General features: G+C 48.3%; 1 protein-coding gene and 1 non-coding gene across 3 annotated transcripts in view; both read left to right on the top strand.

The window, feature by feature from the left end:
- The first annotated feature begins 7,193 nt into the window (after positions 1-7,193).
- On the top strand, positions 7,194-7,266 carry TRNAR-CCG (transfer RNA arginine (anticodon CCG)). Its single transcript has one exon. It is a non-coding gene; the product is annotated as a tRNA-Arg (tRNA).
- A 5,818-nt stretch (positions 7,267-13,084) lies between these two features.
- Positions 13,085-18,829, top strand: part of LOC146346474 (protein EFR3 homolog A) — a 62,814-nt gene continuing 57,069 nt past the window's right edge. For both annotated transcript variants that reach the window (XM_084848513.1, XM_084848512.1), the window contains exon 1: positions 13,085-13,129. The gene's annotated coding sequence lies outside the window, so the exon portion shown is untranslated. The remainder of the gene's footprint in view (positions 13,130-18,829) is intronic.

Raw genomic sequence — 18,829 nt, 5'->3', positions numbered from 1 at the left:
GAAAAACCTGATGCAGGTGCATGTGTCTTTCACATATGAAGCTGCCTTAAAGCGGAGGGAGACTGCTGGAGCACCTTGCCCAGTGAGGTGCCAGCATCCGGACACCTGAGTTCAAGCCTTGCCTGGGCTGACCTGTGTCTATGCGTGCAAAGCTTGGGATACAAAGAGTTCAAACTGATCATAACTCCTGTGGGGAAAGACAAACTCCCCTGTCAGCAGTGCAGCAGAGAGGATACATGTGCATTTAATGTGAGGAAATGTTTTTCCAATGGAGTGTGAACTCTGAGCAGGAGGGTTTCTGATTCCGTATCAGAGCTCAGCTGTGAACATTGCTGGATAACTTGAACAAGTCCCTGTCTCTCAGCTGCCTTCCCCAACTGCAGTCAGCGATTCTGCAGGCCTATTTATTTTCCATCCTGCATTTACACACACACACACACACACACACACACACACGCTGCTCGAGGCAGCTAACAGTGCACTCTAGATTAACAATATCTTAATTGAAACATAGAATAAAACCAAATTCATTAAAAACACAACAATAAAAGAAATAGGCAGCACCAACCAATTGAAACCCCCTTCAGCCACAAACCAGCTTACATGCCAAAGCCTGCTTGAATAAAAAAAACATATTTGCCTGCTGGTAGAAAGGCAGTGGAGAGGGAGCCAACCTAGCCTCCCTCAGCAGAGAGTTCCACAGCTTGGGAGTGGCCACCAATAAGGCCCTCTCTCACTTCACCACCGAACGCGCCTATGATGGTGCCAGTACCAAGAAAAGGGCATCCCCAAAGATCTTTGTACCCAAGCAGGCTCATATGAGAGGAGGCATAGCATGGTCCCAAGCTGCATAGGGCTTTATAGGTCATAACTAGTACTTTAGTTGGGCCAGGAGGCAGACCGGAAGCCAGTGAAGCTATTGTAACAAGGGAGTCATGTGCTCCCTGTAACCAGCCCAGGTCAACAGTCTGGCCACAGCATTCTGGGTCAGCTGAAGCTTCCGAATAGTATTCAAAGGGCAATGGCCATGCTGGCTGGGGATGGTGGGAGTTATAGTCCACACATCTGGAGGGCACCATGTTGGGGAAAGCTGCTTTGGAGTGTTCCCTGAGCTATCGATTTCTGTGTGCTTGGATGGCACAGCTTCCAGGCCTTAATGCAACCTCTGGGTGGGGCCTGCTCCCTGACGTGGCTCCTGTGCACCTATGGACTTTCAAAAGGACACAAATCACTCCAGTGGGTTCTGGCACAATTGCACTCGCCCCCGGCAAATTTCTGCCCGCTCCCCACAAAGCCAAGGGGCATTCTACCTCAGCTCCTGTGCATGCCACCGGCCCCTGCCCTGGCCCTGCTGCAGGGCTCACCAGAGCAGGGGTCCTTGTAGGGGACAACAGCAGGGTCCCAAACATCCCATCTTATCCCAGGCCCCATAAACCCTCTGAGTAGCCTTGCAGATATGCTAAGGAGAGCTTGGTTAATGGGGAATTCCTGGCACTGCAAGGTGCAGACAACCTTTCTCCTTGCTGGATGTGAGTGAGTCCCAGGGGTGCAAGGAGCACCGTTGTAGGGGCTGTACCATGGGAGATGTCCCTGGGGCCTCGCCCGCAGCTCTGCAGACACTCAGCTCCCCAATCTCCCTGGTCTGAGCTGGCCTTATGAAGGCAGGACATTCCAAGAACTTCTTTTCCTGAGAAGGACTCATATCAAGGATGGACCCAGCAGGGACAGGCCATAGTGTCAGAAAAACTAGAGACCTCAAAAGGGACAGAGCCCTCCACAAAAGCATTGTGGTGACACTTCCAGCCCCCCAAAGTAGAGACATCCAAAGGAGAAAGTGTAGGCTAGCTGGATACTATGTTTGGGTGTTATTTTACTCTGCGCTTTGTTTATCTCTGGTTTGGGCAAATATGGAACTGGATGTGGACCAGCTCACTCTTCCTTGCAGCAGCAACTGGACAGTCTGCTGACACTTTCCCCATGCCCAAAGGAAGAGCCTGGGGGCTGTGGGTGTTCCTGCAGTTCACTAGCGAGGAGGACTGTACAGAGGGTGGTGGCAGAACCACCCAAGGCTGGAGCTGGGTGTGGTGCTTCCCTTCTTGGGACTGATGCCCGCGGAGGCCTCTGTGATGCCAGGGTCCTCCCGTGAAGCTAAATGGTGGGAGATTCAGGATGGAGACAAGGAAATGCTTCTTCATGCAGTGCATAGTGTAAGTGTGGAATCCAATAACACAAGATGTAGTGATGGCCACCAACCCGGATGGCTTTAAAATGAGATTAATCAGTGCATGGAGGAGGAGGCTACCAATGGCTACTAGTCCTGATGGCGATATGCTACCTCCAGTATCAGAGGAATTTTGCCTATATATACCAGTTGCTGGGGCACATGGGCAGGAGGGTGCTATTGTGGCTTCCCATGGGGAAATCAAGTTGGCCGCTGTGCAAAAAAGAATGCTGGAGTAGATGCGTCATTGGTCTGATCCAGCTTCTGGTCTGATCCAGCTTCTGTTTTTCTGATGCACAATGTCCTCTAGTGACAGAAAGTTTGTTGAACTGCTGGGATCAGCGTGCAGGTATGTAAGCAGAAGAAAGGGAGTTCTCATGCCAGCTTTGCCTTCCAGCCTTGGCTGATTTATTTTGAGGTGGGTTCCTAATTATATACAGAGTTTCACTGTTTCTTTCTCACCTGATGATTCACCTCTGAAGAACTGGCAGGCTGCCACAAGCTGTTCATGGGTGTGGTGAGGCTCAGGAGCCTGTACTCTCTCCTTCGGAGCTCCTTGTGCTGCCCTTCTCCCTCCCTCCTCCAATTTTTTTGCAGGACCAGAGGCGGGAAATGGTGCCCTACTTTCCCACATTCAACCAGAGAGATGAGGGGAAACGGATGACTCAAATGCGGGGGGGGGGGGTTGATGCCCACTGACTCACAGGACTTCCTGAACATCAAAGATCCACGTACCTTCCTGCCATAACCCCCAAAGCCACCGCCCTTTGTTATAAGTGGTTTTGCTCATAACGTTAGCCTTCCCTAAGCTGGGCTCCTAGTCCAACACATCTGAAAGCAACGTTAGCATAAGAATACTATAAAATATGGCTTCTATGTGATCAAAACACATAAAGCAGATCAGACTTCCCCAACTTCGTGCACTCCAGATTTTTTTGAATGCAACTCCAAACATTGCTGGCCATTGGCCATGTTGATTGGGGCTGATAGGAATTGAAGTCCAAAACATCTGGAGGGCACCAGCTAAGGAAGGGTGACAGAGATGACTTCAGTACACTGGTATTATCTCTGTCTTATGGTTGGGAGAGGTGCTAGGCTGAGAGAAATTTTTATGCCTTAGCCCTGCAGTAAGATGACCTGAGACTTTGAACCAGGAACATTTATTTCTTAGCTCACAGACTGTAGCCAAATCCCTGTTTTGAATGACGTCATCCTTTGGCAAAGTTCTGAATTGAGTGTTTGTCTCTCTACAAATGTTCACTGGATTGAACATAAGCCCCAGAAAGGCTGTTTGGGTCTGAATTTCTCCTTATCCTGCTTTGTAGTACGTACATAAAAGTATACCTAAACACACAACCCTGGCGGGACTTGATCCCACAACCACCAGCTTCAGAGACAGATGCCTTACCCGCTACACTACTTGCCATCTGCTGGTTTGATTCCAAATATCAGAGTCCATCCTTTTCCCCAATTCCTCCCAAACTGGAGGAATTATAAGTCCCTGAGAGGCTTCTTGTATGTCAAAGAGATAATTCTCAGCATCCTTATCAGACTTCCCCTCCAACATTCCTCATGAAAAGCTGAGAGACACACACACACACACACACAGACAGAGAGAGAGAGAGAGAGCGCAGATTAAGTGTGATTTTAGATGTAGTCTTAAGGAATATTCTCCTTGGTGATGAATTTATAAGTTTGCTTGCGTGCTTGAACTCAGGTTCTTAGTTTCATCTCCCACCCATTGCTTGGGCATCTTGTCACCTCACTCAGTTGTCTCTTGCTTGGGTCAGGGTGAGCTGTGCACATACATCATTGCTTGGATAGACACTGCACACACTTGGGACCACTAGGACTAGGCAGAATCTAATTTTCCTCTTTGGGCTCAAGGTCTCCGAACGCCATACTGAACGTAGAGAAATGGCGCCTACTGCGTTGAGACGTGTCCGTGGGCCTCTTGTCCCACTCTCTGGGGTTCCAGTGCCGGTCCATCTAGATGCCTTTTCTTTAATTGCAGGAGGGACGATGGTGGCTCCTCCTCTTTCTCCCAAGAGGCTGTTGTCCTCACGTCCTCCCTGCATTTAATTGCTTTCTTTTCCCTAAGTGGGAGCCCTTTGCCCGCTGCCCCCTGCGTTATCAGCACTTGACGCCAGACCTCTGCAAGAAATGCTGATAACATGCCTCATAAAATGATGCTGGGGCCTGATTCTGGCTCAGAATCTAGGAGCTTGGTGGGTTCAGCTGGCAGTCATCAGAGTGCACTCAGGCCCAGAAAAGATACCAAGAGCACAGAATCAAAGCTTTGCACAGGGCTAGAACATGACAATGGTGAAATTCAGCCTAGCCGAGGAGATGGTCTCTGGATGTACATAATTTATTTTTAAATCTTTTAAATCATTTTTAAAATCATGTATGAATTGAAATAATTTTGGGCACAATCCTATGCATGTATAGATAGAAAAAGGCCCTACAGCTCCAAGCATTCCCCAACTAGCATGGCTGATGGGGAATTGTAGGACTTTTTTTCTGTCTAAGCATGCATAAGATTGTATCCTTATATGCTGCTTTTTCTGTGCCCAAACTGACTCATGTAAAATCCTAATAAAGCACAACTACATAGGAAGCTTAGGTGCTTCCCGATGAGGCTTTTATTGTGCAATTGCTCTACTTCATTCACAGAATATTACAGGGAGTCCGATGATGTTGTCTTCCATTTGTAACCCTCCTGGGTTTTCGCATTGCTTCTGCCATCCTTTTTCTTACTACACAAAATGTGTTAAGGAGGAAAGGACAGAAAAGCTGCACTGTGTCTTTCCATCGGTAGTGCGAGGAGCCCTATCTCTGGAAGCATCCTGTAGAGGAAACTCTCCGGAAGAGCCATTGCCCATCAAGGAGTTAGGCGACAAGTTACAATTACTCCTTCATGTCTGAATCTCCTTAAGAACTGGGTCCCTTGAAGGCTCCTCAAGCTTCTTGCCTTAATCCTTTGTTTTTCAAAGAATTAGTCATTTACTTGTGATGGTACAACCTTGGGAGTTGGGAGGATCTCTTAACTATCTATGTTGGGCACCTGCCCCCTGCTAGGGCTTGTCTTTGGGTGATAGAGGAATTCATAAACACAGATAAGACCTGAGAACATGACCATCACCCTACAGGTGTAATTAACAACACTCGTACTGAAAACTGCACGTAGCACCAGGAGCTCTCAGGTCTAAAAGTCCCTAAGATTTGAACCAAGCTGACCTTTGACACAGACCTGGACTGCGAAGGTGCTGTGTGTCAGCCATTGGCTGGGGTCTCTCTGTTGTCATTTCGCTTGGAAGTCCAGGCAACTCAAGGGAAAGTAAGCAAGATGTCTTGCTTAGCAGATTTTCATGTCTCTGTATCACCTTTTGCCTGCTATTTAACAAAATCCTTAGCTTCTACCCCTTTGAGTGTTCATTGCTTCCAAATCCTCCTAAGAACCTTTGCCTCTTGGCAAGACACCCCCCAAGTCAGATTCTTTGCCAACAGGATGTGTCCCTCTGGTGTCCCCTCCTCCATTTAGCCCAGGATGGCCTACTCCAACACGTAGCAGCTCTCTGGCAGAAGCCTTGGACACCGTCTGCTACCTGGGCCTCTTTCTTACCCGGAGATGCAGAGACTGAACCTGGGGCCTTCCGCATTCAAAGCAGGGGCTCTACCACTGAGCTACCACCTACAGTGGGGCTTTTGTAAGTATGACTGAGTTCAAAACAAGCAAACAATGTATATGAAGTACTCCGAAGTCTACTAAGCATCCACCTGGGAGTAAGCTCCACTGAACTCCATGGGACTTCCTTCTAAATAAACAGGCATGGGATTGTGTGGTAATGCATCACAGCAGGGGCAGGGTGGGGGGAACCATTTGGAGTCATGGCAGGAGTTGGCCTCCTTTGATCTTGTGTGGTCTACATCTGTCTGTCTGTCTGTCTATCTAATCTCCCCCTGGTGGTCCCGCAACAAGTTTTAAGTTTCCAAAGCAAGAGTGCCTACTCACAATCTCTTAATAAAAGGCACAACTAATCTGTGTTAAGTAATCCTGAACATTCACTCTTCTTTAAGAACCTTAAGTGGGAGTTTCCTGGAGGAGACTAAAATCCGCTTAGTCCAATGTTCTTTGGAAACTCTCTGGCAACCAGCAGATCCTGAGAGGTCTACCACCCAACTTCTGCCCACCTCTCAGAAAAAAGAGCTACACCAGAAGGGCAACCTCAAAGCGGGGAAGGTAGCCACCCTTCTTGATGACTGAACTTAGCCCCTTTGGACGGCAAGGCTGCAAGCCAAGCCAAGCATCTTCATTTATTCCTGATGATGTCCGTAGGCAGTGGCCAAGTGCCCCTCTAGCCATGAACGCAAAGGAGAACCCACAGAAAGAGTTTTACTACCACACACTATCAAAGAGACAGTCCTGTGGTGGTGATGTGGTGTGTCGCAGTGCCCCGTGCAAATACCCAGATGTATTCCCTCACATGCATAGGAGCTTCCATGCACACCCCACATCACCCAACCCCATTGTTGAAAAGTAGATTGTAAATTCTTTGGGGCAGGAACCTATCTTTTGTTTATGTTACTTGGGAAAACGTTAAGAAAATGACATCACAATAAATACAGACAACAAAGAGTCTTGTGGCACTTTAAAGTATAACACACTTAGATGCCACAAGACTGTTTTGCTGCAACAGACTAACACAGCAACCCTCTCTAGAAATCATCCCCATCATCAAACCAATAATAGCAGACTCCAGTCTCTCTGAAATTTGCCACAGCCCATAGGCCAACTGTGATAAAACAGGCACTGCTCGTTCTGTTCCTGTTATCCTTTTCATTGGGAATCTACTGTGCGTGAGGAGGGTGAACTATCATTCACGCACATTCACACGGCAATTTGTGTGCTGAAGTTGGTATCTCTCCTGATCATTGTTTAAGGAGAGCATCACAAAAGAGCTACAACAGAGGCCCAGTGGCCTAATGGATAAGGCATCAGCCTCCGGAGCTGGGGATTGTGGGTTCAAGTCCCACCTGGGTCGTTAGTGACATTTTTTATTTGTGCACCAGGGAGAGTGTGCGTGCCAAAAGAAGTCAGATTGCTGCCAACACAAGGTCAGCCGAGAGGGACAATTACCTGGCAAAACAAGCGTTCTCCATTCAGCACCTAATCAGAGGAAACATTCCACCTGCAAATTCCCTCCCCTCTGCATTATTGCAAGCAATAACAATCCAACCATTTGCACAAAAGTGGCAAAAACTAACCTGCAGGGCTACTATTAGGATCATCCATATTAGGGTACTAAGTTTATTAGGCCAACTCAAAAGTCACAAAACACATGCAAGCTTTTGAGATCTCCAGATCTCTTTATTGGGCAAGATGTCACAAAAAGCAGGTGGCAGGGGTGGGGGTGGAGAGGGGGGAGAAATAGAAAGGGAAGAAAGGTTTACTTAATGCTAAGTCATGAGGTTTGCATAGTTAGAATCTAAAGATGAAATGGGGAAGTGGGGGCAGGTTGGAGACATTCGAATTAGGCTATTAGAACCCAGTGATGTGATGGTTTCAGGTTGCTCTTGGGACTTCCCCTAGGACTTCTGGGAACAAGAAACAAACAAACAATGGTTGATTCTCCATTTGTTAAAATATAAAATCTAGCTGTTACTGTTAAGACTCTGACCATACAGACTTCCATGACTTCAGCATCAGGGCAACCTTTTATTTTCTCCTCCCTGCCTCTTGTGTTTTTATGATCAACACAGCTACCATTGTTTATTCAGATCATTTGCAGTCTTCAGATCTTCCCAGCTTCTCTTCCTCTGTTTGATTTGCACCTTGGTCTTGGGAATGTCAAACTCCTTCCTTTACTAATCAACAATACTCAGCATTTATATAGCACATTAGAAGTTCACAGCACTGGGGCCTGCCTGGCCCCACACACACTTCGCCATCCCTTAAAAGAAGAGCACCTGGTGTTCCGTTTGCTTCTGGGCACAATTTAAAGTGCTGTTTTGACATGTATGCCCTAAGCAGCTTGAGACCAGGGAGTCTGAAGGATCATCTTCTTTCGCATGAACCTGCTTGTCCCCGAAGACCATCAGCTGACACCCTGCTTGGCGTGTCTCCACCATCAAACGCTGAGGGAGTGGCAACTAGGGTGAATGATCCCGTGGCTTAAAGGATATCAACCTCCAGAATGGTGGATTGCGAGTTCAAGTTCCACCTGGGTTGCTGACTGCATGTAAAGGGAGTGGCTGCGGCTCAGCAGTAGCGCACCTGGTTCAATTCCCAGCTTCAGTCTCTGGCATCACCAGTTAAAAGGATCAGCCAGCAAGTGCAAGTTGTCCAGGGTTTCAAGCAGAGGAGAGATCTTTCTCTGCTTGAAACTCTGGACAACTCCTTCCAGGGCTAATGGACAAATAATCTGACCTGGTATAAGACAGCTTCTTAGGATAGGGCCTTCTCTGGGGTGGCACCTCTTACTACCCGTTAGGCACTAGGTGTACACCATTTTGTTTGGCCAAGTTTAGAACTGTTTGTTATATGACACATGGCTTTCTATGCAGATGCTGTTCTGTTGCTGTTTTTAATCCATTGTCAATTGTTTTGCATTGTATTTGTTTGCTGTTTTTAATTCATACTAAATTGCCTTGGAGACACCTTGACTGAAAGTGTGTATTTAACATTTTGGTTAAATAATGACCTCACTCATCCTTAATCTAGTCACTGCTTCCTGCTCTTCCGTCCCCTCTGAATGCCCACTTCTTTGGCACAGCAGCTTTTCCTGGCCTTACTTGCTCCTCCACTAGGGATGTGGCAAAAAGGGATTCCAAGTGGGATTTGGCACTTGCCGGATGGCCAAAGGAGACTTTCCTTTAAGGCCATGATCCCCTCCTCAGCCCAGCTGCCACAAAGTAAACAGGATCCTGCTTAACCCTCTTAAGTAGGCACAGTGGCATCAGGAGGGCTGGACAAAACAACCCTGTTAAAACAAGCCCGGTTCTCGAATGGAGGGATCTGAGCTTAGTGGTAGAGCACATGCACGCAGACTGTGCAGACGGTCCCAGGTTCAACCTCCAGTTTGGGGAAAGGATCAGTTAGGCAATGTGAAGGACGCAAGAGTCTAGAGAGCTGCTACCGGTTGGGACAGGCCAGCCTCCCCCAATCAGAATGCCCTCCAGATGTGTTCCCTGCCTGGCTGGGAATGATGGGAGTTGCAGTCCCACACCTGGTGGGCAGCAGGTTGGGGGAGGCTGGAGGAGACAATACTGGCTTGGAAAACAAAGAGTCTATCTGATCTAGTCTAAGGCTGTTAAGAGAGGCTTAGTCCTTTCCTTTCTCCCCACCAGAGTTGGTGGGTCAGAACAGCATGGTAGGAGACAGTTCCTTACTGGCCCTGTGCCTAATACAAGCATTAGGGTCATGCTTGCCTGGGCATGGTGATAAAGTGGTGGAAAAGCTTCCCTTGCTTAAGGCACAATCCTATGCATGTTTAGACAGAAAAAAGTTCTACAACTCCCAGATAGGATTGTAGCCTTGATGTCTTTGCATCAGGCCACAGTTAAAAGCACAGGACCATAAAAGTTTATCCCATCATAGGTGTTTGACTTTAAGGTGCCACAAGCCTCTTGCTCATTTTCACCGTCTCCAGGTGAGCACCTGAGTTCAACAGCCCCGGCACAAGACTGGCTTCTACATTCTACCTTGGGAGGGGGGATCCATTCCATGTGAACTTGTCTGAACATGTCCCATGCACTCGTGCGTGTTCCCGAGGACTGTGGGGCACTTGGCTCTAGGCCTGGGCAGCCAGTTGCTCCGGAGCAGTGCCCAAACCTCTTAGGGTGTTTTGTACACATCGCTTTTGCTTCAGCTGGGTTTGCAAGGCCAGTGCAAACCGAAGATTGGCCAGAATTCTCTTTCGCGTTGCAAATGCCTTCCCTCACAGTAGTTTGGTGGCATGAGAAGCCTGCTGAAGCTTCTATGCCAGGAGAATATCCCATGGCCAGAAAGCAGAAATCCCCCAAGAGGAGCTTTTCCTGGCTAGGGAGCTGCAGAACTCCAAAAGCATCAGCTACTGGAGCCGGACCTACGTAGGAGCAACATCACCATCTTATGGTCACCATCAGATGTTACAGATCTCAGGAATAGGCAAAACCGACAAAACCAATTTTTTAAAGCCTTCCCTTTAACTCCCTGTTTTTATTGTGCGATGTTTCTTAGGATTTCCACATACAGCTTTGGGTCTTACCGGAAGAGCCTGTTTAGGGGCTGCAGGCCCAGCAGTAGGCCTAAGCTATATGAAACCAGGTGAAACCCCAACCACTGATGCCGAAGAAGCTGAGGTTGATCGGTTCTATGAAGACCTACAACACCTTCTAGAACTAACACCAAAAAAAGATGTCCTCTTCATAGGGGATTGGAATGCTAAAGTAGGAAGTCAAGAAATCACTGGGATAACAGGCAGGCATGGCCTTGGTGCACAAAATGAAGCAGGACAAAAGCTAATAGAGTTTTGCCAGGAGAACACGCTGATCATAGCAAACACTCTTTTCCAACAGCACAAGAGGCGACTCTACACATGGACATCACCAGATGGTCAATATCGAAATCAGATTGATTATGTCCTTTGCAGCCAAAGATGGAGAAGCTCTATACAGTCAGTCAAAACAAGAACTGGAGCTGACTGTGGCTCAGATCATGAGCTTCTTGTTGCAAAATTTCGGCTTAAATTGAAGAATGTAGGGAAAACCACTTGCCCAGGACCTAATATGAGATGCTGTGGACATCATATATCTTGACTTCAGCAAAGCTTTTGACAAAGTTATATCCATTATATCCTGATTAGCAAACTAGGTAAAAGTGGCTAGATGACTTCAAAAGAGACTTATGGATCAGTAACTGGTTCAAAGAACAGAAAGCAGTAGGAATAAATAGTAAATTCTCCCAATGGAGGGAAGTAACTAGTGGGGTCCCACAGGGATCGGAATTAGGACCAATGCTTTTCAACCTGTTCAAAAACAAGCTGGAATTAGGAGTGAGCAGTGAAGAGCAATACAACAATGGAACCAATTACCTAGGGAGGTGGTGGGCTCTCCCACACTTGGAGGCGTTCAAGAGGATGCTGGACAGCCACCTGTCAGGGATACTTTGACTTGGAGTCCTGCACTGAGCAGGGGTTTGGACTTGATGGTCTTATAGGCCCCTTCCAGCCCTACTATTCTGTGATTCTGTGATTCTAAGTAGCCAAGTTTGCGGATGACACCAAATTATTTGGGGTGGTTAAAACAAAAAGGGATTGTGAAGCGCTCCAGAAAGATCTCTCCAAATTGGGAGAATGGGCATCTAAATGGCAAATGAAGTTCAGTGTAAGCAAGTGTAACATGATGCATGTTGGGGCAAAAAATCCCAACTTCAAGTATAGCCTGATGGGATCTGAGCTAGTGGTGACCGACCAGGAAAGAGATCCTGGGGTTGTGGTGGACAGCTCGATGAAGATGTCAACCCAGTGTGCAGCCGCTGTAGAAAAAGGCAAACTCCATTTAAGGCATAATTAGAAAAGGAATTGAGAATAAAACTGCCAACATCATAGTGCCCCTATACAAATCTATGGTGCAGCCACACTTGGAATGCTGTGTCCAGTTCTGGTCACCACACCTAAAAAAAGATATTGTAGAGCTGGAAAATATGCAGAAAAGGGCGACTAAGGGCACAATCCTATGGCCGCTAGCCAGCAGCCAGACGGCCACCGGATAGGTCGGTTCCCGGGAGGCGCCCTCAAAGCCCGCGCTCTGAGGTCGGTTCCTGGAGGACCGATACCCACCCGCCGTCGTGCTGCCTTTTAGGCAGCGCGGATTGGCCCCGCACTCCATGCTCGTAAGAGCAGCGACAATGGGGCGTTCTCAGGGGCGGGGAAGTTTGAAATCCGGTGGGACACATCCGTTGTCCGGCCGCCGCTTCCCATGCCCCGAGGTCTCGCGGCTAGACAGTCGAAATAAGCTGTCTAGCTGCGAAAGCAGGGCTGCGGCAGCGAGGAGGAGGTGTGCAAAATTATTCATGGTGTGGAGAATGTGGAGAGGGATTCTTTTTTCTTCCTCCCACATCATACTGGAACCCAAAGAGGTCCGCCCCTGAAGCTGATTGCTGGGAGATTCAGGACAGATAAAAGGACACACTTCTTCCCAGAGCGCTTAAATGATGGACTTCGCTACCACAGGATGTAGTGATGGCCACCACTTTGGGTGGCTTTAGAAGGGGGGTGGACAAATTCCTGGAGAAGGCTGTCGATGGCTACTAGTCCTGGTGGCTATGCGCCACCTCCAGTGCCAGAGGCAGTGAGCCTATGTGCACCCGCTGCTGGGGAACATGGGCGGGAGGGTGCTGTTGCGCTCAGGCCCTGCTTGTGGGCTTCCGTGGGCGGCTGGTTGGCCACCGTGTGAGCAGAATGCTGGGCTAGGTGGCCCCTTGGTCTGAGCCACCCTCAGGGCTCTCCTGATGTTCCCGTGTTCGTATGTATCGCTCAGGACTCTTAAACCGTGTCGTCCCGCCCGGCTTTTTCGTATTTTGAACGTCTCCGCTCCGGCGCTGTTTTCTTACGATTCTCTCGCGCTGGCGATGCTGCTGTGGGCGAGGTTCCAGCATGTGCGGATTGTTCGTAAAAGTTCCACCGGCGTTTACGCTGTTTGGAGTCTTCGCTGCTGCCTCGGGCCGAAAGGCGACTCGTGAATCTAGCGAGACAGAACGTGCCGGGGGGGGGGGGTGTCCTGACCGCCCGCCAAGGAGTCGCTGGAGGCTCCGCTGGGGCGGGGCGGGAGGACTACAACGCCCACAATGCGCCGCGCCGCCAGCCGAGCGTTCATGAGCCTGCGGGAAAAGGCGGGGCAAGATGGCGGCGGCTCTGAGGTGGCGAGGTGAGCCGGGGGCTGCTCGCGCCTCCGCGGTGCGGCTGTGGGGCGCGGCGCCAGCTGAGCATTGGGGGTGGGGGCGCGCGAAAGGAGAACACAAGTCCGCCCCCCGCCGCCGAAGGAGCCCCGCCCCGCCCCCACCGCCTGAGCGCCTCTGGGGTGGAGCCCGTGGGGGGCGCGCCCCGGGCGCCTCGGAGCGGCCCGAGCCCGGGGCCCGTCCTCGCCCGTCGGGCCGCGCGCGCGCGGGGACCGCTGTGGGGCGGGGCAGACTCGGCCCGGCTGCGGGGCCCCGCGGCCCACCCGAGCCCCTCCGTGCGGCGTCCCCGGCCAGCGGGCCGGGCGCCCCGGCTGCCGCGGCTGCCGCGGCTGCCGGAGGAGGCCGCTGGATGTGGGTTTTGCGGGTGTCGCGCACGCGGCTGCTCTGGAGCGAAAGCGGCTCCCCCCCGACCCGGACTGCAGCTCCCATCTCCCCTGGCCATTGGCCCGGAGGATCTGGAGGGGCCCGGGGGGAACACGCTCCCGGGCGGGTCGCCGGGGCGCACCCGGAGCCTCCGGCCCCCAGCTCTTCTTCAGGCGAGGCCGCCCGGGGAGGGGCCACCCAGCCCTCAGCCCCTTCCCTTCCCTTCCTCCTCCTGCCCCGAAGCAGCACCTGAGCCTGGGAGCGCTGCCCTGCCCTGCCCTGCCCTGCCCTGCCCTGCCCAGCCGCCTTTCCCCTTCCCTTCCCTTCCCTTCCCCTCCCCGCAGCCAGCAGCAGCAACCCCGGGTTCCTCTGCGTACCTCCGGCCTACTCTAAAGGGGCGTCCCGGTGAGGGGATGTTAACGGAGCTATCTTTGCATGGCAAACCATCCCTGGTTGGGGCAGCAGCAGCGGCAGGAAGGCAGCCAGCTCTCTTTCTTGCCCTCCAGCACGTGCTCCCGCTCGCTCGCACGCTTGCTGAGGCGTGCCAGCCTCACGAGGAGCTGCTCTGAGCTGTACGATAACTTGCCGTGTGTCCTCTGTGTTAGTTAGCGTGGTGAGACTACTGCTCCCTGGTTCCAGACTCAGCATGGATTAAGATTCCCCTCTCACCAATAAGCATGCATTGAATGGGTGCATAAAACCCATCCTTTGTCACTCTTTTTTAGCAACCATGAGTGGTAATTGCACACCTTTATACAGCCTTGCGGAACAGCCTCCAGTTCTTGCTGCTCTGCAGAACATTTCTCATCCCCAGACAGTTCCTTTTAAGCCCCAAGGTACAGATGTTTGTCACCTATACTTCATGATGGCATTTCCCTTCAAAAATGTTGGGAACTCAGTTACTCCCCCCTCCTCCACTTTACACTTCACAGTAGCAGCGTATTCTGGTGCAGTTTAACGAAGCATTGTCTGGGTTTTGCTCAGTGCTATAATGAGCCACCACCAAGGGATAGTTCTCCTCTGGAGGATTGGTGCATCTCCGAGCAAGTGCTGTTGCTGATTGTATAAATAAATGAGAAATGGATGTATTGCATGGAAGCCTACACCAGCATTTTCCTTCATAAAATAATCCATGAAATAATGCTTTTGCTCTAAAATATTTGAGGTTGGTACTTCAGTCCTAGCTGGCCACATGGGCATTTGCTACAATTCAAGGCTGGAAAAGTCTCTGGTGTCTAGAAATTTGATGCCTAGGCATTTGAAATATTTAGCCCTAAATAAATACTACTTTTTGGAACTGAAAATCGTTTTCAGTCATTATTTTTTTCTCCCTCTAACTAAAGTGGAAAGTGCTGTTGGGCTTGCAGCAGCATAATCACAGCAAAGGCAAATAACAGTTTTGCAGCATTCGGAGTTTGTCATGATGCTGTCTCTAGGGCTTGTGTCCTTGACTGTGTAATTCTGTGTCTTCCCACTTCACTGAGGAATGGCGCACTATGAGACTGTGTCCTGTCAAGGTGGATCTGTCTTTCTGTAGCAGCAACACCGCATTGAGGGACAGAGACTGCTTGCCAGAATCTGCAACTTCCCCACAGGGTACCTACAGGGTACCTGCTCTACTATGGTAGAGCTTTGGGAGACAGTGCAGATCCTGCTGTCCTTGTATGGCATTTTGGGTGAATTCTAGGGTTGTGTGAGATATGACCTTATAGCGTGACAGCATTTCCGATGGCAAAGCAGGAAGCTCATAGTGGAATGTGGGTTTTATTCATGGAAAAAGTGTGTGCAGGACAGGAAGGATTTCTGAATCTGCCTTTAAACTGTTTTGGAAAGCAGTCATTGTAAATTGCTAATTAGGCCCTTCAGAACTTGTTCCACCAAGAAAAGAACTTGTTTGCATTGAATAGAGAATAAATAGAGATCTTCTGGGAAATATTGAAACCTCTGCTTTCAAAATACTGAAAGGGCACCCTGATCCAAAATCAACTTTGGTGCCTTCTCTTTCCTTGTGATGAAGCAACATTAAAATTGGATATTTTTCAAGGCTTTTTTTTGCAAACCATCATTAATTTGTTATTTTAACAGCTGCAGTTATGCATATTTTAAAGAGTCTTGTTCTTTTTCTCTGTCCACATAAAGTTTGGCAAATAACATGTACTTTGGGTTATACTTGTAATTTGTGGGCACAGTTTTGAATGCACTTTGGGAATAGTTGTTTCAGGGCATCGGTTTGCCACACCCCATCCAAGAGGTGGGAAATGTAAGCTGGGTTTCCATGAAGCACTTCATTGGCTTTGATTAGGTTTCAGAACATCTCCACTTAGAAACAGTTGCTTAAAATGTACTTAGGGTGCCATCCTATGTATGTTTAGACAGAAAAATGTTCTACAACACCCTGTAAGCTCCAGCCAGGGATGCTGGCTGGGGCATGCTGGGGGTTGTAGGACTTTTTTCTGTGTAAACTTGCATAGGATTGTGCCCTTAGTGCATTATGGCTTAGATGCGCATGTGCCACACATTACCTAACCTACCTATCTACCTCATTCCATCTAAGTATTGCTTCTAAGAGTCTCAAGCAGAGGCACCCAGACATTAATAGCTCAAATGATTATCCATGCTGTTGCATGAATATTTACGTCTTCTGCCTCCGAGCCACATGGCTGTGTGCCTTTCTCACTTCTTTTCTTATTTTGCCTGCAAAGTAAGTTTTTGCAGTCTCATAGCTAGATGGACCACCATTCTAGATCCGTCCTCCCTTTGCCTGTTCCTTCATATCTCAGTCTAACCTACTTCTCAAGAGTTTTTGTGGGGATAAAATGGTGTAACCCATAACTCCCAGTGTAACCCTGAACTCCTGATAAAAATTTGTTATTAGTAACAGAACTTTTGTAGGATAGGTTTTGTTTCTTAGGTGTGTTCGCTGCCATTTAGATCTGCTTCATTATCACAATGCACCATTTCGTTTATCTGTGTGCTAAGCAAGATGTGGCCTACAAGATACCAATTTCTATTTTCCATATGGAATGGTATCCAGAGCATGTATTTATTGGACCTTTAGATGGCACAATAGGAGGCATAGGCAAATACCTATGTTTTTAACCTCCATCAGAGGAGCAATATTTTTAAAAGCTGTTCTGACTCTGCCTTTAAGTTTTGGGCAATCAGCAGTAGCATATTAAGCTAATGTGTTTCCTTTCATGTAGGTACAACATTAATCTTTTTAGCCCTTTTGGGGCATGACAGTTGTTAAGACTTATTTTGAATTTGGTATGCTCAATCATGGAAACCCAGTCCATTAATTAAAGTCATGTTTAAAAGCTGTTCAGGCACAGACAACAAAAATGTACCCACAAAAGCCTAGAAACCCAGGGAAGTTATTATATAACCCTCATCTCCACCCACACATAATTTCACTACCTCCACGTTCCTTCACCTCCATGCACCTGTCCTCTTTCTGCAATCATGCAAAGAGCACTCTCTCCTTTTGGTACTTCAGTGTGTGTGTATGTTTTCATTCCTGAGCTCTGTACAGTAAAAAAAGAACACTGAAGGGAATGATAGTTGATTGTGAGAGATGCAGGAAATATATTTCCTGGTCCTCTTTATCAAACCAAGGGCACAACCCACCTAGACATTCTGCGCAGACTTCACAGAAATATTTCAGAGCTGCAGAAGAGCCACGGTAGTAATCTTGAGTAGCTCCTGTTTATTTCATTGGGGCTTTCTCAGGAAAACCTCCAGTTGGGTTGTGCCCTCTGGTTGAAAGCTGGCTCAAGGAAACATTTGGGAGGGGTTGCATAAGTGAATTCCTGTATAAAATTGCTTTGGACAACATATTAAGTTATAAATACCTGAATTTAATATTGACAAGTTTCATATTACTCATTTTTTAAATTAATAACATTAAAAAAAATCAGATTTCTAATATTTGGACAATGATACCCTAAACAATTGAAAAACCCTAAATTGAAAAACCCTAAATTGAAGAACGTCGGGAAAACCACTAAACCGTTCAGGTATGACCTCAGTCATATCCCTTCTGAATATACAGTGGAGGTGAGGAATAGATTTCAGGGATTAGACCTGATAGACAGAGTGCCTGAGGAACTATGGACGGAGGTCCGTAACATTGTTCAGGAGGCAGCAACAAAATCCGTCCCAAAGAAAAAGAAATGCAAGAAAGCCAAGTGGCTGTCTGATGAGGCTTTACAAGTAGCTCACGAAAGAAGGGAAGCGAAAAGCAAGGGAGAAAGGGGAAGATATACTCAACTGAATGCAGAGTTCCAGAGAATAGCAAGGAGAGACAAGAAGGCCTTCTTAAATGAACAATGCAAAGAAATCGAGGAAAACAACAGAATGGGAAAGACTAGAGATCTCTTCAAGAAAATTGGAGATCTCAAGGGAACGTTTTGTGCAAAGACGGGCATGATAAAGGACAAAGAAGGCAGGGACCTAACAGAAGCAGATGAGATTAAGAAGAGGTGGCAAGAATACACAGAAGAACTATACAGGAAAGATCTGAATGTCCCTGATAGCCATGATAGTGCGGTCACTGAACTTGAGCCGGACATCCTCGAGAGTGAAGTCAAGTGGGCCTTAGGAAGCATTAGTAACAACAAAGCTAGCGGAGATGACAGTATTCCAGCCGAGCTATTTAAAATCCTAAAAGATGATGCTGTTAAAGTGCTGCATTCAATATGCCAACAAATCTGGAACACTCAACAGTGGCCACAAGACTGGAAAAGGTCAGTTTACATTCCAATTCCAAAGAAGGGCAACGCCAAAGAGTGTTCAAACTACCGCACAATTGTGCTCATTTCACATGCCAGCAAGGTGATGCTCAAAATCCTACAAGCTAGGCTTCAGCAGTATGCGAACCGAGAACTACCGGAAGTACAAGCTGGGTTTCGAAGAGGCAGAGGAACTAGAGATCAAATCGCCAACATTCGCTGCATCATGGAGAAAGCAAGAGAATTCCAGAAAAACGTCTATTTCTGCTTCATTGACTACGCTAAAGCCTTTGATTGTGTGGATCACAACAAACTGTGGCAAATTCTGAAAGTGATGGGAGTACCAGACCACCTTACCCGTCTCCTGAGAAACCTGTATGAGGGTCAAGAAGCAACAGTAAGAACCAGACATGGAACAACCGATTGGTTCAAAATTGGGAAAGGAGTACGACAAGGCTGCATATTGTCACCCTGCTTATTTAACTTATATGCAGAGTACATCATGAGAAATGCCGGGTTGGATGAATCAGAGGTCGGAATTAAGATTGCCGGGAGAACTATCAACAACCTCCGATA

This window comes from Heloderma suspectum, chromosome 4, assembly GCF_057233095.1.
Source record: "Heloderma suspectum isolate Gila_16-S chromosome 4, 16-S_ref, whole genome shotgun sequence".
Classification (NCBI taxonomy): Eukaryota; Metazoa; Chordata; class Lepidosauria; order Squamata; family Helodermatidae; genus Heloderma; species Heloderma suspectum.
Note: the sequence above shows the minus strand (reverse complement) of the source record. Positions and strands in the feature narration are given on the sequence as shown.